The sequence below is a fragment of the Arvicanthis niloticus genome, chromosome 1 (genome assembly GCF_011762505.2).
Source record: "Arvicanthis niloticus isolate mArvNil1 chromosome 1, mArvNil1.pat.X, whole genome shotgun sequence".
Classification (NCBI taxonomy): domain Eukaryota; kingdom Metazoa; phylum Chordata; class Mammalia; order Rodentia; family Muridae; genus Arvicanthis; species Arvicanthis niloticus.
Genome location: NC_047658.1, coordinates 16,203,284 through 16,227,551, shown reverse-complemented (window position 1 = coordinate 16,227,551; position 24,268 = coordinate 16,203,284). Strand labels below are relative to the sequence as shown.

Below are 24,268 nucleotides of genomic sequence, written 5' to 3'. Positions count from 1 at the left end.
ATTTTTGTGCTTAAAACTCCAAAGTCAGGCTAGAGAGATTGCTTAATGGCTAAGAGCAGTGGATGATCTTCTAGAGATCCTGAGCTCAATTCCCAGCAACATCATGGTGGCTCACAACCATCTGATGCCTTCCTCTGGCATGCAGGTATACATGCAGAAAGCATACTAATACAAATGAAATAAATCAATCTTTAATAGTTGTCAAAGGCAGTGAGACTCAGAGCTGCATGGTTTCCACAAGTTCCTGATGCAGCTGCTGACCAGCAGTACAGACTGCCTGTTGACCTTCAAAAGTGTCCATGTGTGTTCTTGACTAGAATTACCACACAGTAGAATCACAATGTAGTCTCCTCCAAATATTACAAATGAATCTTATATATGACCCAGGTAATACGACTCCTGGGTATTTACAAAAAGGATTTCAACTCACTATATTAGAGATATACTTGCCTGTCAATGTTGACTGTAGCAAACTTGTACTTGGCTCTCAAATTGCATAGTCACAATATCTAGTTAGGCTTCCCTAGAGAACTGATACAATGCATATATATGGTGAGAAAAAATATGAATGGCTTGCAGGCTATGGTCATGCTAGTACAATAATGGCTGTCTGGCACCAGTCCTGTATTTGTTCAATTCATAAGATTGTCTCAGCTGGTTTTCAGTATACATTGTGGAATCCTGAAGAAGTAGGTTGTAATACCAGTAAAGACATGAACTGGATAGCAAGACAAAGAGCTTCTATCTTCACCATTTTTATTTAGGCTGACACAAGGCAGTTTGTTCCAAATTAAAGGTAGATCTTCCCAACTAAGAAGATCCAGATTAATGTTGAGTATTTCTACTTCAAATGATTTAATAATTTTTAATTAAGAAAATCCCTGAAAGTGTACCCAATAAATTGAGTTTTAATTAAATCCATATGTAGTCAGGTTCATACCAAAAATAGCCATTGCATCAGCTCACAGCAGCTACATTAGGGAAATAGCTTGAGTGTCAACAACAGAGATGGGGATAAAGAACATGTGATGTGTGAACACAATGGGAAATTCATCATAAAAACGAAATGATGTTGTCCACAGATAGTCAAGACTATCATGAATTAACCAGGCTCACTTAATTCTATTTGGTTTCATATATGTGTCCTAGATCATACCTCTATAAGTGAAATCCTGCATATGTATGCTTCACATAATTGGAAGAAAAGCCCCATGTACCATGAAAATGAATAAGAGCTGTGTTGAGAGGTGAGCAATGTGCAGATCTAAGGAAATGTAAGGAGAATGTGCTCAATGTGCAGTATGTACTTCAAGATATACCAAGTCCAGACAACTAAAAACTCCAGAATAATTTTAGCACAACTGTAGCATTTTTCAATTGATTTAGTATTAAATAAATATTTTCTAAGTTTAATTTCATATAGAATATAATAAAAACTAAATCATCACTTTTAAGAGAAATATCAGAATAAAATAACCAACCTAATGTTCTATAGGCAATTTTACCAACTATTCAAATACATGTGGGTATGGTTTTTTTCTATCAATTTATGTCTACTTAGTCTTCTATAGTCCTACACATATACCTATGTATATACATATTCACATATGTATTTCTGTCCTTTTACACTTCTGTATCAATGACTATCTCTTCAATCGTTGTCTAAAAGCACTTAGTTACAGTGATCTGGCCAGCTCTTACATGGCATAGCCATTATATTGAAAAATTTTCATATCCAACTCCCTCTGAAGGAAAACGTGCAATTTCTTAGATGAGATGTTCTTAACAGCACTATCTTGCTACTGTTGAGCCCATCTCTTCATGTCGTCCCTCACTGGCTTCTGTTCTTTTGTGATGAGCTGTGAGACAACTGGTACCAGAATTTTGACTTTCCTCTATTGAATTGGTTGGCAGCTGAAGTTTTGCAGTAAATATGGAGTTTGAGGTTTGGGAGATAATGGCACCTTGTTCCTGGCAGCAGAAACACACTCTCTATGGAATGAAGTGTGAGATGATGCTCTGTAGGGTGCAGTCCTCTAGGGGGACAACTGGGGCACAGGACTAGACTGGATGGTGTTGGCTACATTAGATTGTGTGGGTCTGGAGGAAACTGAATGAGCTTGCTTGGTAGAGGCCATCAAAGATGGGGTGACAGGAGCTGGTGTGGTTGGCCTGAGTGAGGTAGGTTGAGCTGATTGGAAGTGAGGCTGCACTGGATAAGATGCAGTGAGCCTTCATAATATCAGGGATAGACAGTTTTTGGACATTGAACTGGCTTGAGGCTTGTCCAGGGTTGGAAAAGGCAGAGGTAACTAACCTGACCATCCCAACTGGGGGCAGCTTATACTAGAATGGAGATAAGACAATCCTTGTTGGCACTGCTCTCTACTCTCTGAATATCTTCTAGGCTTTTGGGAGGACCCTGGCCCTCACATGGCATGTTTATCACTGCTCTAGGACCTGAGCCTGGGCCTCGATCTTGGTTGCTGGTGAAGGTCTGCAGACCCCCAAAAAAGGAAATGCCAGTTTCTTCTCATTCTTCTTTCCCAGTGGGGGAAAAACCTGCACAGAGTCCAGCATGTTCATGCTAAGGTTGGTTCAAGGCTTCTTGAAGCTTTTTTGACTGAGTTCAAGTGGATTCCTCTTCCTCTTAGTCTTGAGGATGGTGGGGTTCTCTTCTTATTTGACTCTGTTCTTAGACTGCTTAAGGTCCTCTGATTTCTTAGAGTTGTTCTCTTTCCACTTGGTCTTTCCTGACCCTGTTTTCTAACTTTTCTGTTCTTGCTGGGGGCCACTTTGGGAGCTTTGCCCTTCTGGTTCTTTGCTATGTTTTTAAGAGCCCTGCCACTGGCTAACTGATTTAATAAATTCATATAGAATATAATTAAAACTAAATCATCACATTTAAGAGAAATATCAGAATAAAATAACCAACTTAACATTCTATAGCCAATTTTACTAACTATTTAAATCCATGTGGGTATGCTTTTTCTATCCACCTATATCTATATTGCTTCTATATTCCTCCATAGGTTTCTATGTCTATACATAAGTATATATGTACTTCTGTCCATTTATACATCTGTATCAATGAATATATCTCTTCAATCAATGTTGAAAAGCACTTAAAGTTACCTTGCCAGCTCTTGCATTGCATAGCCATAATATTAAGCAATTTCCATATTTTTCCCTCTGAAGGAAAAGCTGCAGTTTCCCAGAAGACGTTTTCTTGACAGCATTCTCTCGCTCCCGCTGAGCCCACCTCTTCATGGCCTCCTTCTCTGGCCTCTGCTCTTTTGTGATAGGCTGTGAGACAACTGGTCCCAGAATGTTGACTTTCCTCCATGGAATTGATTGGTGGCTGAAGTCTTGCAGCAGGTATTGAGTTTGAGGTTTGGGAGGTGATGGCACATTGTTCCTGGCAGGCGAAACATGCTCTCTCTGAAATGAAGTGTGAGATGATACTCTGTAGGGTGCAGGCCTTCAGGTAGCCAACTGGGGTACAGCACTAGAATGGATGGTGTTGGCTACGTTAGATTGTGTGGCACTGGAGGAAACTGGAGAAGCTGGCTTGGCAGAGACCATCAAAAATGTTCTTATAAAAGCTGGTTGGGCTGGCTTAAGTGTGGTAGGTTGAGCTGCACAGGGTAAGATACAGTGGGCCTTCATAAAACCAGGGAAAGAGGCTTTCTAAAACAGGTCTGGCTTGAGGCTTGTCCAGGGTTGGAAAAGGCAGAGGTACTAACCTGACCTTTCCACATGGGGGCAGGTCAACCTGGGATGGAGATAGACAACCTTTGTTGGCACTTTACTCTACACTCTGAATATTTTCCAGTCTTTCTGGTGGGACTTTTCCTGGACTTTTGACTCACATGGCATGTTTAGCACTACTGTAGTAACAGAGGCTGGGCCTGGATATTTTTTGCTGGTGAAGGTTTGCAGACCCCCAAAGAAGGAAATGCCAGTTGTCTTCTCATTCTTCTTTCCCAGTGGGTGAAAGACCTGCACAGACTCCAGTATGTGCATGCCAAGGTTGGTTCAAGGCTTCTTGAAGCAGTTTTGACTGAGCTCAGGTGGATTCCTCTCTTGGTCTTTGGAATGGTGGGCTTCTCTTCAATTTTGACTCCGTTGCTTGACAGCTTAAGCTCCTCTGATTTCTTGGAGTTGTTCTCTAGTCTACTTTGTCTTTTTGGCCCCTGTTTTCTAACTCTCCTGTCCTTGCTGGGGTCCACTTTGGGAGCTTTGCCCTTCTGGTTCTTTTCCATGTTTTCAATAGCTCTGTCACTAGCCCCAGACACATGCACAGCCCCTTCTCCCTCTACCAGGTACTGATGCTAGATTTTCACCTGAGGAGCTTCCTCAAGCAGCTCAAAGGATTCATATTTATTCTTTCTCTCATGGTCATGGTGGCCACTGATGATGCTCCATTTTTCACAGGCTTAATCCTGGTCTATATTTTTGAGGGTATTGAGGAGTTGGGGAAGTTGAATTTCTGCCTCAAGTGTAGTGATGTCTTTAAAGTCAAAGCTGGATCCAATCTCAATCTGCAGGCCCTCAAGCTCTTTTGGACCCATTTTGATGCCTCCCATATGGACATTATCAGAAGCAGATTTCTGCTTTAGGCTCTCAGTATCAGTGTAGTTCAGAGGCTGCTGCAAGTCAGGGTGTGCCAAAGTCATGATTGGTGTGTCGTGTTTTTTTTTTTTTTTTTTTTTTTTTTGCCCTCATAGGCATCCAGAGTCTTTAAAAACTCATCTTTGATCTCTTTCATGGTTTTGTTCTCTGTTTCTTTCTAGTTTGGAGCTGGAGGCAAGGCTAGGAATTCTGAAAGACTGTGGATGGGGGCTGTTAATGTCCTGTTCCCATTGACAGTGTTGGTCTTATTTAAGAAATGTAGGCACAGGTGTTGCAGAGTTCTGAACTCTGCAGCTGACAGTTTGACCTGAAGGTGGCAATCCCAGGTATGTCTCCATTTGAACTACTGGAAAAGAGTAAAGGGAGAAGTCAGTGTCTGGGGTAAATGCTATGCTCTCCACACCAACCCCCATTTCATAGAGTCACAGCATTCGGCCCCTGCAGCAGTGGGAGGGCCTTCCTATAAGCTCTTGTTGAGGAGCTTGAATGGTACCTCTGTTAGAAGACAGGTGGTTACTGCTTTGTTTCTGCAGACCATTGCATGTCATGTTTTCTCAGATAATATTTTTTCATCCTGTGTGTGTGGTTTGTAGAGTAAAACTCATAATGGGTCAGTTCCTCAATTCCCTTGGTGTGTGCTCCTCAGTTTCCTTACTTTTTGTCTTTATTAAGAGTGTTTCTCATTTTCATGGAACTTTGCTATTAGGCAGGTTGTCTGGTTCACAGTTTCCTAACACTTACCTGAGCCTGCCAATTTTATTCAATAATGTCATCACACACATGACTGTAGAAGCTTGGTTTTTTTTTTATGTGGGTTTATGTATCTAAACCCACTTTGGCACTGCTACAATGCAAGCATTGAAACAACCAAGGATTTCTTCCTGCCCCATGTTTCACAATCTTATAAGTGGAATGGAAAATGGTATGAGAGTTTGAAATTTTTGGGTTTGGGTGAGACTCAGTAGTAGAGAACATGACTACATGATCTTATGTTCTTGGACATGGGTTACCTCTGAAGTACCACAGCATAGAAAAATAAGAGCAGGCTTAGCCAACTTAGAAATGGTACCTTGACTATAACATCCTCTCGTTACAATTTTAATATAAGAAAATTCCAGGACAGGTGCTTGGAATCTGGGAGGAATTCTTCCTCCAGGACAGATTGTGAGCTACATTGCTCTGGAGGATTTAAACACATGAAAAATTCCATGGTACAAAAAAGAAGAAGCAAAATTCCTCACTGTGTTCTAGACACAAGATCAATAGATCAGGAAGGAGTCTATTGAAGTACATTGGTAGATGGGACTGGTTATCTTGTGTAGTTAGTTACATGTGTGACTGTGGTGTGATCAATGGAAATCACTTAATACAATATGGATGTCACTCACTGTGGCCTTGCATATTCTCTTTGGATAGAGTCTGAAGGTGGAGGTGGAAAGCCAGAGCTGGACTTAACCTGTCAGGATACTCATTCTCCCTCTGTCTGGAGTGTCAAATACTAAAAGGTAGAGGTTAGTCTACTTGGAGTCCTGATCCTACTTCTTCCCTCCTAGATCTGTACTCACCTGGAAGGCGGTTGTATGGCATGGATTGAGCAGATGTGGAATAGGAGAAGGCAGAGGTAAAGAGTGGTATCTGGACATTCCTTGGTTGAATCTCCTTTAGCACCATCACCATCTCTGGTTGGAGAACAGAGGTCAGATTCCCAGGGTAGGACACAGAGCCATGGGCTGGCAAACTCTATTCAAATTCTTCAGCTGTAAGAGGGCCCAGGCTGTTGTGCTCATAGTAATATATCTGACTATTGTTCTGGTAGGAAGGTGCCAAGCTGTATCCTTGATTTGGCATCTGTTGTGGTATGACCTGGACACAATTGGCAGGCAGTGCTGGATACAAAATAACTATGGCATTGGAATCTAATATTTTATCACACTGGTTTGTCAGAGCCAGGGAGAAGATTGTAGTGCCCTGGTCAATGATAGTCACATTGAATCCCAGGTATATACATTCCCTCCCATTGTGCTTCCAGTGAAATCCTTCTTGTGAGCATCTGGAAAAGAGGGTGCTGAGATGAGATCTGACCCTGCTCAGTAATCACTGACAGGATGGTTGTGCCAGCATGTGGGTTAAGGTAGGCATTACCCATGAGTGGCTGGAGAGAAGTACTGGATGCTGATGGCAGAAGCCATGCTGAACTCACATCTGCATTGGAGACCCTAGAGATGGTGCACACCCTTCCTGAGTGTGTGGAGTTGCTCAGCACAGGAAGAGAAGGCTGGAGAGCTTTTTCTGGCCCAAAGAAAGGTGAACTTTGGAAACTTTCTGTAGGGAGGAAGAAGACAGTAGGAAAATGGTGAGGTTGATGCTTTCTAGGTTCCTGTGAGGAACAGTACTATGTTCAGTTTTTACTGGCTGGGATCCTCTAAGACTGAAGTTTCCTCCAACATCCCTATTGCAAGTGCTCAGATTCATTCTTGTCACAAATCATAATCACACTCATTTCATGAGCTGCCTGATCTTCCTCTGTGGGCATGGAATTCCTGGTCGAACTGATTCAGCCTTTACTCCAACCTAGACACATTCCTTTTTTGCCCTGCTTTGTCTTGCTCTCATACCTGCTGTGACACTGTTTCAAAACTCTGTCCTAGAGTATAAGTGTTTAGAAGTAGGAAAACCTTAAGTTTCTCAAGTTTCTGCTTTTTCTCTCTCCTTCACATATCTATGTAAACACATTCTTTACATAGAATATGCTGTGCTTGAAATCACAGAAACCAAGCTGCCTTTGGATCCAAAGCATTGCTTTATAGGTGAGTCCCAGGACCACTATGCTAGTCTATACTCTGTGGGTGTTTTTGTTTTTAAAAATTACAATTCAGACATTTAGTATATGAAAATAGTATTTACTTCTTTTATTTTGCTAACTATTCCTTTGTCCCTGCCACTCCTTCTATAACTGATGATCTTATTTAATTATAACTTTTAAACACCTATATGTTTGTGACTTCATGTATACAACCCACTGGTAACATTTCATGGTGTGTACATTGGTTTAGGGCTGACCCATTGGGATTTGATAACCTATTAGACGGGTGATCCCTGTATAGGATTTGCTCTTCCTCTGTTCCTGTTAAGTGTTTGTAACTCTTATTTATTTATTTATTTATTTATTTATTTACTTATTTATTGATTGATTGATTTTTCCAGACAGGGTTTCTCTGTGTAGCCCTGGCTATCCTAGAACTCACTCTGTAGACCAGGCTGGCCTCGAACTCAGAAATCCGCCTGCCTCTGCCTCCCAAGAGCTGGGATTAAAGGTGTGCGCCACCACCGCCCGGGTGTTTGTAAATCTTGAAGAGGGGAAGGGAAGCCTTTTGAGCATGTCCCACTTGTGTCTGTGAGTGTTGTACAAATAACTGATGATGGAATTCTCAGGCCCCAACTGATAATATCCAACACAGTGCATACAAGAATCAGAGAACTCTGTACAAGATGAGATATATTGCAAGTGTCAGTGATGAGAGTTGGATAATGTCCTCTGTATATGACAGTGAACTTGCACCCAGACAAGTCCTAATATGGTTGCCTAAACAAAGCTTGGGAAATGATAATGCCCTGAGCCCTTTGATTTAAAATATGTGGTTCCCTACAACATTCTGTGCCAAACTATTTTTGTGTTCCTTAAAGATTACCTCTGCAGGTTTGACTTCTTTTCTGTTTTCTAGCCTTTAATCTTTATAGTTGGGATGGTTTGTGATTCCCTAGTCCTTGTTTGTCAGTCTTTTATGTAACAGCCTCAGCAATTCTTTCACTATAAGAACTAACTTCTCAGAGTCCAGTCCCCTCTTAATCTCTCACACATTCACTTGTCTTTTAAGATTCAAGAGCACAGAGCCCAGACGATAGTAGCAGTGTAATCTCCCTGAGGTGGATAAAGAATCAGTTGAGAGTAAACTGTGTGTCCAAAATCATATTCTTAGTAAGAACAAAAGCTAAATATGACATAATATATCTATAGCCATGTCATCCCTAGTATTTGAAAGATTTAAACATATACTAAAAATAAGGAAAGACATAATCAAAAAATATTTGAAAGTTTATTTTCTTACCTGATATGGTCAGGGGGCTTTGTAGGGGGAGTAACAGTACTTCACCCTACAATTGAGCTGGATAAATGTTAGTCTTTGTATGATATGCTGACCAAACTAGTGAGAGTGTCCAGTATCAGACAGCACCCAGTGGTCACAGGTTAGCTGTAGTGCTCCAAATTTGTTTACACGCAGCTCCATGGAAACCCCAGGATTCTTCCAGGTGCTGGTAGGCTAGGAGGAAGAATGATGTCATAAATCAGTCAGTAGCCAATGGGAAGGACAGATTCTGAGGTGCAAGACAGGATTGAGTACACACAATATTAGAAGAGAAACAGCTGCCCTGAAGGCTGAGGTATGTGCTGGTAAAAAGATGTAATCTTCAGATGGTTGTTGCTTTTGCCTTGCCTTTTAGCTTAGGAGATCATGACAGTGTTTCTTATCAGATTCATGGACTGTTACTAATAACATGAATATGATGTGTCACATCCCAACAGAATGTATCCCATCAGCTCACACAGGGACAGTAGCCTTGGGCAGGAAGGAGAGGGTCATCTAGGTTGAGGCACCTAAGTTGAGAAACCATTTTGAGTTATGAGCTATCTGCATGTGTTATGAACAAAGAGAAATCAGAGGACTCTTTTGTGACTGTGTTGAAGGGCATGACTGAGTGCATTGAAAAGTACCTTGCAGAACATTGTGAATCCCAAGACTGTTCTTTTTTGGGTTTCTTGTCCAGGAGTTCCTTTTTTCTTCATTTGGTTGTTCTGGCCAAGGTTAGACTCAGTTTACTAGTCTCTCCTTTTCCTTCTTGCTCTGTAGGCTTTGATCCTTGGACCACCTTGATCCTGCATCCTTACACTAAAGGGTGATAGCACAGAAAACTTCCAGAAATAGTGATCTTGATTTCATCTGACAGATGCATGTAAAGTGGGTTCTGCCCTTATCAGCAAACGACAGGAGGACTGAGGTGGAGGCTGGATGCATGTGTTTCCTCTTTCAGCATTTGTTGCTCTTCCCCTGCCCACACTCTGCTTCCTCTGCATATTTTCTCTATTCTTTCATTTTCTATAGATAGGTTTTTTTTCTCTGTAACTCATGTTGTTTTGGATATCATTGTGTATGTCTCACTCTGGCCTCTCAGACTCAGGAACATTCTTTTTCACCATGTTCAGTGTTTGTGAAATCATTGTTGTGAGCTACCTAGTCTGGGTGCCTTTTCTCTTTGTCCTCAATAGAAAGGAGTGTACCAGTTACAGTAGGTTCTTCCTTCTTGCAACAGACTCTGTAGAATCTTGGCCTTCTAGTGTTCTCTGCCATGCTTGGATCTGAGTTCTGGCTAAAGCAGAGAAAGTGGAACACTTGGAGAACAAAAGAAGGTGTTTGTACAGGTATCTGTGTTAAATGAAAAAAAAAAGCAATGTAGGTATTTTGGTTTATTTTTGAATAAACAATTTTTTTCACCATCTCAGTGTGTCTTCACACACAGTAATGCACCTGGCCTTTTGTTGACACATAGATAACTCTTGTGTCTTTCTTCATTTTGTCTCCCATTTTTTGTTTCTCCCTGATAAGTTCATATACTTGTATTTGGCATATGTCTAGTATTAATTTATACACATTTTATATTTTATCTACCTGACAAAGCATTAACTCATACAAGAGTGCCAATTAATTTTTCTTTTACTAAAAAATGGTATTAGAACCATTTTAGCTGTTCTTCAGCAGTCACATGAGGTTCCAGAATGTTTACTTAGGAGCTTTTACTCTGAGCTAGTGCTGTTTCCTACATCTGTATATACAGCTCAGTAGAAATGTCCCTCCACACACACCGTATAAAGTTGTTTAGTTCTGGACAAAGTTCTGTAGTAAGAATGTCATTTTCTCCATGACACCAGAAATGTGATTCACTCCGCTCCTGTCAACTGTCAAATAATTTGACACATCTGTCAAGACCATGCTTGAAATTATACTCCTGGTTGTAGATGGTGCAAAAAAACCCATCATCTTACTATAATCCTGTAGACCCATGGTGAGTGTCACCAGGACTCTGAGATTAAGCAGACTGAGATGAGAGATAGAGGGAGAAGAGGAGGGAGAGGAAGAAAACAGAAAAACAAAAGGAGTGAGAGATGTACACACAAGAAAAGAAGGATAGACAAAGAGAGATACAATGTCACTTGTAATTTTTAAAAACACATAATTTCTGTTCATTTATTTAATTTTTGTACATTGATTTATTTAATGATCCTTTTTAGAATGTATCCTGATTTTAGTTTCCTTTACCTCTACTTTCTTGCCCATCCATAGCTCCCCTCTCCTCAGTTTCCATTCGATTTGCACCTTTCATTAGAAAAGAAGAGCTTCACGCAGACAACAAACAAATAGAACCAAATAACATATACTGAGATGAAGCAAATCTATGATTTCCAAATTTAACATGGCCAACTGATGGGAGGAAAAGGTGCCCAAGAACAGTCATAAGAGTAAGAGACCTACTTGTTCTCACAGCTAATATTCCCATAAGAATCCTAAGCTAATTGAGATGATACATATCCAAAGGACCAGGTCCAGACATATGTATGGCCTGTGATTGCCCCTTCAGTCTCTCTGAGCTCATAAGAGCCTGATTTATTTGATTCAGGGGGCCTTGTTTTCTGGTCCTCCATACTATCTGGCTCATATAGTCATTTCACCTCCTCTTCTGTGGGCTTCCCTGAGCTCTAAGGGGAGGCATTTGATGGAGACCTACCATTTAGACTTCCTCTCACATAATTAATGTCTGGCTCTTCCCATACTGTCTACATCAGCTCTCAACTGCTTTCAGAGAAAGCCTCTGATGGTGACAGGTTAAGGCACTGAACTATGAGTATACCAGAATATTATCAGGAGTCATTTCATTGATATATTTTTGTTAAATGAGCAGTTTTTTTGTTTTTTTTTTTTTTTGTTTTACCCCATGTCCATAGGCTATCTAGTTTCTGGTTCTTGGTAACCCGAGCAATGTTGACTATATTTCTTCTTCTGGAGTGAGTCTTAAGTCAAATCAGATGTTCATTGTCTATTTTCCATGCTCATTGTTCATATTGCCTGAGCATATTTTGTAGGCAAGACAACTTATAGGTCAAGGGTTTTGTGACTGTGTTCATTTCCAGGTTTCTCTATCAGTGTTCTATGGAGCACCTTAACATTGCAAAGGCACTAGAATGTATTGGTAAAGGCTCCATGTTGCCTTCCACCCAACTTCTCAATGTTCAGTGATTGTGTGGGTTTTCTCCTTGGCAATGGGATCCTCCCTGATGGTAGAGAGCACCCCTCTGTCTTAGAACCAGCCTGGTTTTGTTGATCTACCTGGAGCATAAGGCCCAAACCTCGACATAATTTTATTAAGTTTTACCACTGCAAGTCTTTCCAGGATGAGAAATGGGATAAGACTTTGTATTCCCCATTACTAGGAGTCCGTATTTGGATCCTCTTTAGAGATTTGAAGAAGTTTCTCCTAAGTATGTTTCCATACCACACCCATAATGGCCTTTCTGTTCCGGTGTTCACTTCCTGCACTCTCTTCATCCACTCTATATCCCCTATCATCCCAAGCATCATTCCCATTCCCAACCACCCCTTTATGCCTTTAGAATATACTCTAATTACCATATACACAAGCGACACATTTGTTCCTCCCTTTAGACTCCTCCTCTTTACCCAACTTCTCAGGATCTATGGATTGTAGCAAATACATTCCATGGGTGTCTTTATGGGTCTTCATCACCTCACTTGGGATGATTTTTTCTGGTTCCATTCATTTGCCTACACATTGTATAATACACATTTTTGTAATAGCTGAGTATGACTCCATTGTGTTTGTGTGAGTGTCCTTGTTGTAGGATGGAGCATCCATTGGGTATATGTCCAAGAGTGGCATATCTGCATCTGCAGGTAGATCAAATCCAGCTTTATGTGGGAACTGTCTTATTGATTTCAATAGTAACTGTACAAGTTTGCATACCCACTAGAAATGAAGGAGTGTTCCCTTTGTTCTACATCATTGCCAGCATGATTTGTTGTTATTGATCTTAGCCATTCTACCATGTACAAGATTGTATCTCAAAGTGGTTTTGATTTGCATTTCCCTGATGACTAAGTATGTTGAACATTTCTTTAAGTGTTTCTCACAGTTTAGAGTTTCCTCTATGGAGAATTTTGTTCAGATATGTACATAATCTTGAAATTGGATGATATGACCATTTGATACCCAGTTTCTTGACTTGTTTATATATTTTTGAAATTTAGTCCTGTACAGGATATATATAGAAAGGAAAAAATCTTTTTGCATTCTGTAGGCTTTAGCTTTGTCCAATTGCCAGGTTCCCTTCCTTACCTAAACTTTTCAATCTTATGAGATTCCATTTAAGAATTTTTGATCTTAGGTTCCATGCTTTAGATGTTCTGTTCAGAAAGTTGTCTCCTTGACAATTTGTTCAATGACATTCATCAGTTTTTCTTCTATCAGGCTCAATGTATAATATCAGATTTTACATTTTATCCTTAATCTACTGGGACTTCATTTGCTCATACTAAGTAGTAAGGATGATTATATTTGCATTCTTATATATTCAGACATCCAGTTTGACCAGCATAATTTGTTGAAGACATCTTAAGTCCCCATTTTGTATGATTCTGGCTTCTTTATCACCTACCTTATATGTGTGTACATTTGTGTCTGGGTCTTAATTCAATTCTGTTCATTAATGTATTTATTTTATGCCAATATCATGCAGGTTTTATTACAATAGCTCTATAGTACCAATTAAAATAGGATACTGTGAGACTTCCTGAATTTCTTTTACTATTAAGGGTTGTCTATTGTGTCTAATAGGGTCTGTGTATATGTGTCCCCATATGAAGCTGAAAATGGTCATTTCAATGTCTGTAACAAATTTTGCTAAAGATTGCCATAAATCTAGGATGACCCAAATTTCTATGCTGATGTTTCTGTACTACGATTATGGAGATTTTTTCAGACACTTGAAGCTTTTATCATACAAGTCTTTCACTTGCTTGGCTGGTGTTACCCTGAGGTATTTTAAAATATACAATGTTACTGTGATATGTGTTTTCCTATTTATATCTCTGTCTTTTTGTCATTGGTGGAAATGTTAGTCTCATTTATACATAATATCAAGTGGTCTGCAGATAATGGTAGTTTGACTCCCTTCTTTCCTGGTTGTGTCCCCTGATGTCCTTCAGTTGTCTTTTTGTTCAAGCTAAATTTCAATTTCTATATTGAATAGATATGAAGAGAGTAGGAAAATTGTATTGTTCCAGATGTTATTAAGGCACTTTGTATTTCTCTCCATTTACTTGGATATTAGCAATAGACTTGCTATAACTTGCCTTTGTTATGTTGAGTTATATCCCTCATATCCCTATTTTCTCTTGGAAAGATTTTTTTATCATGAAAGGTATTGTATTTTGTCAAAGTCCTTTTTTTCATCCTATGAATTGTTCCTATGACTAATTTTTCTTGAAATTTGTTTATATTGTAAATTATATTTCCTGCTTTTTATATATTGAATCATCTCTTCATCTGTAAAATGAAGCCTTCTCAATGTTGTTGGATGTTATTTTATGTGGGTATTTATTCATTTTATATGTATTTTCTTTCATATTTTAGCATCTGTTTCCCTAAGAAAAGTTAGTCTATAATTTCCCCTCTTTGTTGCATCTTCTTGTGTTTGGGTATCCAGGTAACTTTGGCCTTATATGTTGAATTGGGCAATGTTCCTTTTGCTTCTGCAATAAATTGAGTATTCGCATTAACTCTTCCTTACAAACCTGGTAGAATTCTTTGCTTAAAGGTTCTGTCCCTGGGCTTTCATTTTGGCTAGTAGACTTTTAATGACTGAGTCTATTACACTAGGAGTTATAGGTTTATTTCTTGTCTTTATCTGCTCTTGATTTGACATACTCAATTGGAATCTATCCTTAAAATTATCCATTTCTCTAACATTTTCCAATTTGGTGAAGTAGAAGTTTTAAAGGATGTCCTTTTCATAATGTCCTGGGGTCATTTTGGATCCACATTTTTGTTTCTGATTTTGTGAATTTGGATATTTTCTCTTTGTTTTTTAATCAGTTTGCAAAAGGGTTTGTCTATCTTACTGCTCTTCTTAGAAAACAAACTATTTGCTTCATTTATACTTGTTTTATTCTCATTGGCTCTATTTCATTGATTTCAGCCCTAAAGATGATTATTTATTACAGAATATACCATTGGAGTATTATTTTTTCTAGAGTTTTCTGAAGTTTGAATTTCTGGTTTCATTGAAAACTCAGTTGTGTCATGTGATGTTCTTCTGGAAATTGTCTTATAAGAGAATGTTTTGTTGAAGTAGACACATGAAAGAATGTTTTGATAAGAACAGAAACATTGTGTTTTTCTGGAAGTTGCCTGGTGAAATGCAATATTTTGTTTTGCTGCAGTGGATGCCTGAGAGGTGCATGATGTTTAGAAAGTTTGTAAGTATAGCCCAACAGACAATGGATGAAGCTCTTGCATTGGTTCACATTGAAACTAATTGCTGGTTATCATTGGGCTTTAATAACACTGGTCTTCAATGACAATACTGTTGCATTGGTGTACCTTGCTTTTTTGCTGACTTTCACTTGTGACTTCATAGAGAGAAATGCACCAAAAAACTTCTGGTGGCATTTTGGCTGCTTCATGCTGCTTATGTGGACTCATGCCTGTTGGCTAATCCTCACAGTTTCTTCTGGATCAAGCTGCTGCTACGTATTTGTGTTTGGTGTTTGTCAAGTGGACTGGACTGCTGACAATGAAGATTGGAATTGCCTGCCAAAAATATTTCTAATCAGGCCCACAACTGGTTTCCTATTAACTGTTCTTTTCACCTACTTCTTTGATGGTCAACAAGGCAGATTGAAGTGTTAAAGACCCATACTTTAAAGTATGCTTTAAAAAATCTAAGCCTATAGCTTTCAGGTTTGTTGTTACGATAGACATGATAGTTCTCCTCATTTTCTTTATGTAGTCACTCATTACTATGAACTTTCCTCTTAACACTGCTTTATTTGTGTCTCACAAGTTTGACAGTATTCTTTATTCATTTTTCCTTGAATTCCAGTAAATCTATAATTTCTTACTTCCTGTTTTGACATGTTTTTTTTTTCATTCATTAATGTGATGTTGAGTTTCCATGAGTGTTTAAGCTCTCTGTTGATTCTGTTGTTGTGTATGTCTAGCTTTAATCTATGGTGGTCCAGTGGGATGCATGGGGTTATTTCAATGTTCTTGTGTCTGTTGGTTCTTGCTTTGAGTAAGAGTATGTGGTCAAGTTTAGAAAAAGAACTATGAGTTACAGGGAAGATGGTATATACTTTTGTGTTTGGGATAAATGTTCGGTAAACATATATTAATTTTAAATGTTAATACCTGACAATGGTTCTGACATTTTTTCAACCTTAATTTTATGACTCATGACCTTAACCTGTCCTAATGTTTTTGCTCTGACCATAAAGTCATATTGTTGTGCTTTGTCAGAGTCTGGTGGACTCTGGAACCTGCCTATCCTCCCTGCCACTAGACTCAGCCAATCAGCTTGAATGTTAAATAGCACCACTTTGTTTAGATCACTTAAATGTTGCAAATGTACCTGATGTGATTTTCCCATGTAAAAACTGGCCCTGAGAACTAACTGCCAGGGGTTGCTGCTTGGCTCCCTACTCCCGGCTCCTCCACTGATTAATCTGTCTTGAATATGTGTTTAATAAACCAAACATATCTGACTGAGATGAGTGTCTGAGTGGTTTGTGAGGCTAATGTTGAACCTCATCATTTGGTGTATTGTTTGGGGAAGCACCAGACCATGTGCTACCCCTCAGTCAGTATCAGTGAGCACCACCAAGCCAGCTGTCCATTCTGAACCTAGGTAAGTGATTTTTTTGTGGTGGAGAGGGCATTGGGTTTGTTCTTCTTGTGGTCTGGACCTTTTGGTGGCGCAAAGAAGTGAAACTGAAAGCAATATTGCTCTTCAACCCATCAGACAAGGGATTCTCCATTTGGCACAAGGGCACAGATCTCTATTGACAGTTTTGGACTAAAAAAAACCTCACAACCAAGAACTTTTCTTTAACTCACATTTCCGCCACAACTTCTGTCATGCTTTTTGATTTTTTCTTAGCCCTGTTATTCTTTACCTCATTTCTACCCATTCTTCATCCTGTTCTTCTTATCCACTCCCCATTATGACCAGTCTTCCTTTATGCCTGATAGCCTTGTTTGAAGCTCTAGTTCTCCAACATCCTGGGAGACCCCAACCTGGTGACTAATGTTATGGCCTAGCATTTTCTTCTCTTTGATGCTCCTAAATGTTTGAAGGGTCATATTTTTTCTACCCCTTAGCCCACAGAGAAGGAGAAGGCATCTGCACTTTCTGGGAATACTCAGGATCAGATCTGACAGACAGTGGTGATTATCTACACTGTTAAGGAGTCTGTCTAAGACTACATCCAATGAGGTTTCCCAATCCTAATCCTATAGGGTGACACAGATCCCATATGTTCTCCCTACTGAGTGCTCTAAGAAGCTTCACACATCTACCAGGCCACTCCTGTTACTTCAGCTCTCCCTTTCCATTCCCACTTGACTAGTATTTTCCTTACAAGGTCAGGTACTTCCTTTAATTCTTTTGTGGAAACACATTCCCAGCACATCAGAGCAACTCCCTCTGCTGCAGATGAAAGACATTTTATAGTCTACCAATCCTTTTCCACCTGTGATATTTATAACTGGAAGGCTGATAATCCTACTTGTTCTAAGAAACCTCAGGTTTTATTTCTCTTCTTGAGACTATCTTTCTCACCTACCACCCTTGTGGGAAGATATCAAACAATTTCTTCAGATTCTGTTTACTACAGAAAAATAGGATCACATTGGGTAGGAGGCCCACAAGGAAAGGACAGCAGATATTTCAGGAATCGAACAGATACTGAAGCTGCCTTCCCTAAGACTATTCCTGACTAGGACACCAATTCAGGTGAAGATAAGGACTTCACAAGAGAAGTTTTTATCAGATACTTATGAGAGTTTGCCAGGTGGCAGCCAGGCACCCTACAAATTTATCTAAAGTGAGTGAAATAGTACAGAGCCTCCAGCCACTTTCCTGGAGTGGCTCCTGGATGCCTACAGAACTTACACACTAATCAACAAAGATGTGCCATAGAATCAACAGGTTATCAATTTGGACTTTGTGGGTCAGTGAGTTCCAGATATCCAAAAGAAGATCCAGAATACTGAAGGATTTGAAGCTAAGAATTTGTTTGAAATCATGGGGATTGCTCAAAAGACTTCAACAATAGATAATATCTGGTGGACAAATAGGCTAAGAAATTGGCAAAGATGTGATGGCAACCCAGGGACAACAGGGAGGATAAAGAAAGGCTTCCACTGACTCAAGGTCAGCAAAAATAAGCCTGGTCATTCACCTCATTTGAGGTTTCTTAGAGACCAGTGTGCCTACTGCAAAGAAGTGGGACACTGAATGGGTCAATGACCCCAGAATCCTAGGAAATTCTAGGATCTGAATCCCAGCCTAAACTTTCTAACTGAAAGAATAGGGACTTGGGGACCCCTCTAGAGCCCAGGGTAAACTTAGAAGAGGGCAGGGCCCAGTTGACTTTCTGTTGGATACTGGGGCTCACCACCTGGTTGTCTAGAGGCCTCTGTTACCCAAACTACCCTAGTTACAGCTGCTATGGTCACCAAGCTGTATGATTAGACTACTAAGTGGTATATAGACTTGGACAAAAAGACTATTTCTCACTTTTTTTCCTAGTGATTCCTGAATGGCCTTATCTCCTTTTAGTGAGAGACCTACTGACTAAAATGGCAGCTCAAATTCACATCTATCCTGGAGGCAAGAGAGTGGTCCAGGTGAAACCAGCTCTGGTCTGTGTCTTCTCTTTGAATAATGAATACATCCAGCAGCCAAAGGAAAAGAAACATAGCCCTGTACAATCCCTCTTAGAAGAATATATTGCCCAGATTCCCCAGTATGGGCTGAAAATAACCCTCTGACCTAGCTTTTCACCTACCACTAGTGGTGGAAGATGTGAACATTACTGCTAGCCCCGTAAGACTAAGATAGTACCTTTGGTCACAAGAAGCCCTTCAGGGTATCAAGGCCTATATTAATTGACTTCAAGAGTGTAGTATCCTCATTCCGTGTCACTCTTCCTGGATTACACCCTTGTTACTAGTTTAAAGGCCTGGAATAAAAGACTGTAGATCAGTGCAAGACCCAAAGAAGGCTAATAAGATGGTGAGAGACATTGACCCAACAGTCCCGAATTCATATACACTTCTGAGTTTCTTACTGCCCAACAGACAAATGTACAAAGACATGAACTTAAATGGCACCTTCTTTAATATTCCCCTAGACAAGAACAGCCAGCAACTTTTCACCTTCAAGTGGCAAGATCTGGAATACAGGTTCAGTGGACAGCTAAGCTGGACAAGACTGCTGCAAGAATCTTGAAACTTACCCATGCCCTCTGGCCTATAGGTATCTCATTAATATGGTGATCTCTTGAGGCTCTGAATCTTCCTGTCACACTCTCTACCTGTGCTATGTGACCTAAGGCCACAAAACTATTTTAGGGAGGGGCTGTGGATGATTGATGCTAAGTGAAAGGAACCATGGCCCAGGAGCAAGGCTGAACTCCTGCCATCCCTTTATGGTCACCGGGGTTTCGAGGCCTGTGCTCCACTGAGTAATCAGCTGCCTCTCACAGCCCAGAACCCCACATAAACCTATGTATTAGTTGTGTATAGGAGAGTTACTGTGTTGTGGGTTATTTGTTGTTGTTGTTGTTATTTTGGGGGTTTTTGGGGGGGTGTTTTTCTTCTTTTTTTTATATTTATTTTCCATCCAGACATGGCACTGAAGGTGTTTGTCAAGTGTAGGATTTTCCTGGTAGAATATTTGGGGTCACGTCTATATACTCTAATTTAATCACCTGCAAGTAACAAACTTTAACTCCTTCCTTTCCAGTTTGTATACCCTTGATCTCCTTTAGTTGTTTTATTGCTCTTACAAGACTTTATGTATTATATTGAATCAAAATTATCGTCTAATGAGATGATCATTTTTATTTTTTCATTTCAGATTGTTTTTATTATGTTTACAATGATATATTTCTATGTTGAACCATACCTAAATCTCTAGAATGAAGTCAGCTTGATCATAGTGGATGATATTTTTGATGTGCTCTTAGATTTGTTTTATGAGTATTTTATTGAGTATTTTCGCAGCAATATCAATGAGGGAAATTGGTCTATAATTGTCTATGTTGAATCTTTGTGGTTTTGGGGTATTGTGGCGATAATTGCCCCCAAAATTCAATTTGACAATATTCCTTCTGTTTCTATTTTGTGGAATAATTTCAGAATTATTGTTGTTATGTTTACCTTGAAGTTTGTTAGTATTCTATACTAAAACTTACTGGCCCTTTTTTGTTGTTGTTTTTGGTTTGTGTTTATGATTAATTGATTGAGAACTTTTTAATGGCTGCTTCTATTTTCTTAGTGATTATAAGTCTATTTAAATCTTTTACCTGATTTGACTCAAGTAGTATATATTGAGAAAATTATAGACTTATTTTAGAATTTCAATTTGGGGGATTGCAGGTTTTTAAAGTATGATTTAATGCTTCTTTGTATTTCCTTGATGTCTGTTGTTATGTACTTCTTTTTGGTTTTAGTTTTGTTAATTGAAATATTTTCTCTTTGTATTTTACGTAATTTGCATAAAAGTTTGCCATGGCCTATAATTTTGTGGTAGTGATTTGAAGCCTGAGTTTATTTTCTTCTGTCAAGTCCTTTAGGGTGTTTTGGCTTCTTTTTGTTTTAGAGCCTTCAGGTGTGTTTTAAAATTGTTAGGATAAGATATTTCCCTTTTTCTTAGATCTCTCCATTTTTAAAGAAAACTCTTAGTGCTATGAACTTTCCTATTAACACAATGAAAACTTTGATAAGTTTGAAAAGTCTCATAAGTTTGAACATGTTCATTCATTTTTATTGAATTTAAGGAAGTGTTTTATGTCTTTGTTCTGTCTAGATCCTATAGTAGTTCAGTGGAGATTTAGTCAGATGTATGCTTTTTATTGCTTCTATTGTGGTTGACATCCATTTTGATTCCATAGTGGTCTGATAGGATATAAGAAGTCATTTCAATTTTCTACTTTCTATTGAGATTGCTTTTGTGATTTGTGATTGAGTATGTGGTCAATTTTTAAGACAATTCCATGTGGTACTGAGAAGATGATGTATTTTTTTATGTTTGAGTAAAATGTTCCATAGTTATTCATTAGGTCTATTTTATTCATAACTTCTGTTAGTTTCTTTATTTCTCATGTCCAATGCTGAATGTAGAATATTGAAGTCTCTCACTATTAATGTATGAGTTTCAGTGTGTGATTTAAGCATTAGGAATGTTTCTTTTACAAATGTAAGTGCCCTGGCATTTCAAGCATAGGTATTAGGGACTGAAATGGCATCATGGTTCACTTTTCCTTTTATGGGTATAAAATGTCCTTCTCCATCTCTTTTGATTAATTTTCATTTGCTGTTTATTTTTTAGATACTAGAATAGTTACATGAGCTTGCTTCTTGTGTCTATTTGCTTAGAAAATACCCTCTAACCCTCTAGACTGAGGCAATACACATATTTGAAGTTGAGGTATGTTTATTATATATAACATAAGAATGGATCCTGTTTCTGTATCATTATTATTAGCCTGTGTCTTTTTATTGGTGAATTGAATACAATGATATTGAGAGATGTTAATGATCAATGATTGCTAATTTCTGTTTTTTCTTGGCGGCAGTGGTGGTGGTGGTGGTGTGGTGTGTGTGTGTGTTTCCCTTCTTTTGGATTTACTTGTATGGCTTTTTAAAAATTTTATGAGCATTGAATATTCTACATCCAAGTTGGGTGATGGAAAGTTCTCAGCCAAGTTGAACATCGAATGTTTCTAAATGCAAATCCCATATCCATTGTTGATCCTATGGAATGGCATGCCAAAAAAATGATGAATTGAGACTGTCAAGACTTTAGAGTGTGACATGCCTAGTTTTAGCTTTTTCTTCTGGTTGACTATTGTATGGATTTACACTGATAACTGAAGAATCAAAAGCCTCAGTGTATGTCTGAAATGTTTTCTTTTTCTTATACACTTTACACCCTGCTCACTGCCCCCTCTGGATCACCACCTCCCATACTCCTTCCCCCTTCTCCTTCTCCTCTCAGCCAGTGAGTCCAGTTATTGGTTGGCCATTCCCTCAGTCTCTGCTTCTTCCTCATTTCTGAATTTCTTGTAGACAGGATAAATTTGTGGTTGAATGTTTTCTAGGTGTTTTAGTGTCCTTGTGTGGGCTCCTGAATGGCTAATAGAGGCATCCCCTTCAGGTTCCATATCTCCAATGCTATGAGTCACAGCTAAGGTCACCCCCATTGTAACATGGTGCCTGTATTTTACGACTAATATCCACTTAGAAGTGAGTACATACCACGAATATCCCTTTGAGACTGGGCTACCTCATCAGGATGGTATTCTCAAGATCGATCAATTTGCATACATGATTAATTTTTTTGTTTATAAAAGTTGAATAGTATTCAATTGTATAGCTGTGCCATATTTTCTTTATCCATTCTTCAGTTGAAAGGCATCTAAGTTGTTTCCACTTTCTGCTATTATGAGTAAATGTGCTATGAACATAACTGAGCAAGTATTTGTGGGATGATGGAACATCTTTTTTGTAGATGCCCAGGAATGGTACAGCTGGATCTTGAGGTAGAACTATTTCCAGTTTTCTGAGAAACCTCATGTGTATGTGTGTGTGTGTGTGTTATTTTAGTTTTCCTTGTGTGATATTTTTTATTGCCTGTATTTTCGTGTCTTGGAGTTATCCTCTAGTACTTTATACAGCACTGGGTTTTCAGAAAGATGATGTTTAAATTTGAATTCTCAAGAAATTTGTTGTTTTATACACCTATGATGTTTGAACATTTTGCCAGGTATAGTAGTCTGAGCTTACATCCTTGGTCTCTAAGAGTCGCCTGAACTTATCTAAATTATTTACAATCAGGATAAAATATCTACATCAGAAGAAGAAAGGCAATACAGTTTGTTGAGAGCAAATAACAATTTCTTCAGACTCAGGAAGAATAAGAATTGTACAGTGAAACTTCAGGAAATGTCATCCAAGGTCAATTAGAAAAGGAGTAACAAACACCTCTGTGGGAGTACACAGGAAGCTATGGACCGCTGGTGGTGGTGTGAAGTTTTCTAGCCTGTTTGGTTGTCATTTTGGAGGGTCCTCCAAAAGCCAAAACATGGCCAACTAAATGGTGCAGTTATACCATTTCAACATACTGGAGAGATCCATGTGCATCAGTGATGATTGCAGCCATTTCTGTAATACATTAGGAAACAAAGCTTAGAGTCCCAAACAATCACCATAGGTGAGGAAAACGTGATGGACATAGATAAAGATGTCTTTTTCAGTCATAAAGAAAATAAAGTCATTTTATTTACAGCCTGAGTCAGGTAGATGTCTCAGCATATAAGAACAAATATTGTTCTTGCAGAGTCCCCAGTCTGAGTTACTAGCACTCTCATAATGCCTTTCAACCTTCTTTAATTCTAGAACCAGAGTTCAGATGCCCTTTTATTCCCTGTGTCGTAACTACACACACATGATGCCAAATATACATATGCAGAGGAGACATGTACAATAAAATATTAAATGGGTATTTTCAGAATCCAATTCAACCCATTTCTGAAACATAGTCATCCTGATGTTTTTCTTGTTTATGAGTGCTAGGTTGAATAAACATGAAAGCTTATATTTCATCTTATGAAACAGCAGGAAGAGTACTGTTCTATAATAATGATTAAGGGATGGGATGAGAGATGAGAAATGGGAGGGACTGTGGTAACAGTTTAAATGTCTTCAGACTACAGTATAAATTATAGAGAACATGTTACAATATAAATTTTAGGAAACATACCATGTTCAGTGACTAGTATTATGAAAATAAACTCGAGCAGAATAATTTTATCACCACTATAGCTATTGATGAATGTAATTAATATTAAATATTATCAGTTTTATTTCATATGATATGTAAAATATATTACTTGAGAAACCTAAAATTTTAATATCAAAGTTATGAGAATAAAATCAAATCTTCTTTATTTACCATGGATTAAAGACTCGACTTAAATTTCAAAATGGACCAGAGAAAAGAATTCCAAGAAAACAAAGGAGCTTAAACAGTCAAGGAACAGAGTCAAAGCTGAAGAGAAGCCCATAATCCCTAAGTCCAAGATAAAGAGTGATCCATCTCTGGCCCATATTCTGGGCCAAGCCCAGCCACAACAGTACTACAGGATATTCCACATGAGTGCCAGGGCCCTGACAAAACTCCAGGCAAGGCTCAGAGAGCAGAGAGCAGTTTTTTCAA

At 38.8% G+C, this 24,268-nt stretch overlaps 2 pseudogenes; both read right to left on the bottom strand.

Annotated features, from left to right (window-relative positions):
- Positions 1-1,697: 1,697 nt before the first annotated feature.
- LOC117724031 (uncharacterized protein C2orf78 homolog pseudogene) lies at positions 1,698-2,873 on the bottom strand (annotated as a pseudogene).
- Positions 2,874-3,131: 258 nt separating this feature from the next.
- Positions 3,132-19,287, bottom strand: LOC117723873 (uncharacterized protein C2orf78 homolog; annotated as a pseudogene).
- Positions 19,288-24,268: the final 4,981 nt, after the last annotated feature.